The following is a 1,360-nucleotide window of genomic DNA, read 5'->3' as shown; positions in this document are numbered from 1 at the left end:
ATATAATGTCTGCATCTTGTACAGTGATTAGCCACTATGAAAAATGTATGCAATGTGTTAATTACTGAAACTGTCCTAGGAATTTGGTTTGAAACTGTCTCATTGCTATTTGTTTCTCAATAAAATTATGGGAAAAAATTTTCTACCTGTACAAATTTTGATAATTTCCATAATGTTCCTAATTTGTTTCAGTATTTTTTGTAAGAGTAAGCCAGGGCTGGGGTGATAGCTTGGTGGTCTAAGTGCCTGCCTGACAAGCTTAAGGAACCAGATTTGATCCCTGGCACCCCATGCTGTGCTGGCCACCGAAATGGGGTGTGGTAACACATGCCTGTAATCCCAGTGTCGGGGAAGTTGAGACAGGAAGATCACTACAAGTCCAAGATGTGTAGTGAAGCCCTGTACCAAATAAATGAATAAATAAATAAGATTTATTTTTTAAAAGAGTAAGCTAGAGTTTTCTCATCTTTATGTCTTATTTTTCTGATATGGCTTCATTGCAGTTAATTTTCATCTTTTTGAAAAAAAATCCTTTTGGAGTTACATGGCAATATTTTTCATTTTCTCTTGTTGTAGAGTGGTCACCTCTTTTGGGGTATAAGCATTGGGTGGTAGTTTCTGAGTGTCAAAGCTGTTAGGGCCATGAGAACTCTCTTCTCTATCCCTTCTACTGTCTGCACAAAGGATAACCCTCACATGCCCTCAGCACATTCTGCTGCTCCTGGTTTGGTCTTACATTTTTGTCCTCTGGGGTCTTCAGAGGGACAACTTGTTATCTGACTTCGGTGAAGGTGATGTCACTATCTTTTGGATTATCTTGACAGTCTAGTTTATCTATTTGTGTGTAGCTTTGTCCATAACAATGATATTTATATAGTGTACTTCCATAAAGATTGTGTTCAGTGGAAATTCAGTGTCACACAGTGAAGTTTAGAATCATGAAAATAGAGAACCTCCCAGAATTCAACCCAGAGCCACATGGAAAACAATTTGAACTGAACGAAAAATCAGCTTCCTGTATAGCAGGTACGCCTATCTTCAGCTAACATTACACTTCAGGCCAAATAGCAAAGAAAGTGCATTTGATACGTTACCATGCACCTGTGTCACTGCATTCAGGGGCTGGGTCTTGTAACCCTTGCAGTTATGGATCTTTATTAGGCAAACTTTTTAGAGAAAGAAAGAAAAGCTAAAGTAGGGCAAGGCAGAAGGGATAATGTCTGTGAGCCAAACTGTATATCAAGAATTCCAGCTCTTGGAAGGCTGTAAACAGGTGGATCACTATGAGTCCTATCTAGTAGTGAGACCCTGAACACCCTGTAGACCCTTCCCTAATTCATATATATATATTCATATATAT

Source organism: Octodon degus, unplaced genomic scaffold, assembly GCF_000260255.1.
Source record: "Octodon degus isolate 3935 unplaced genomic scaffold, OctDeg1.0 scaffold00012, whole genome shotgun sequence".
Lineage (NCBI taxonomy): Eukaryota > Metazoa > Chordata > Mammalia > Rodentia > Octodontidae > Octodon > Octodon degus.
This window is presented reverse-complemented; position numbering follows the sequence as displayed.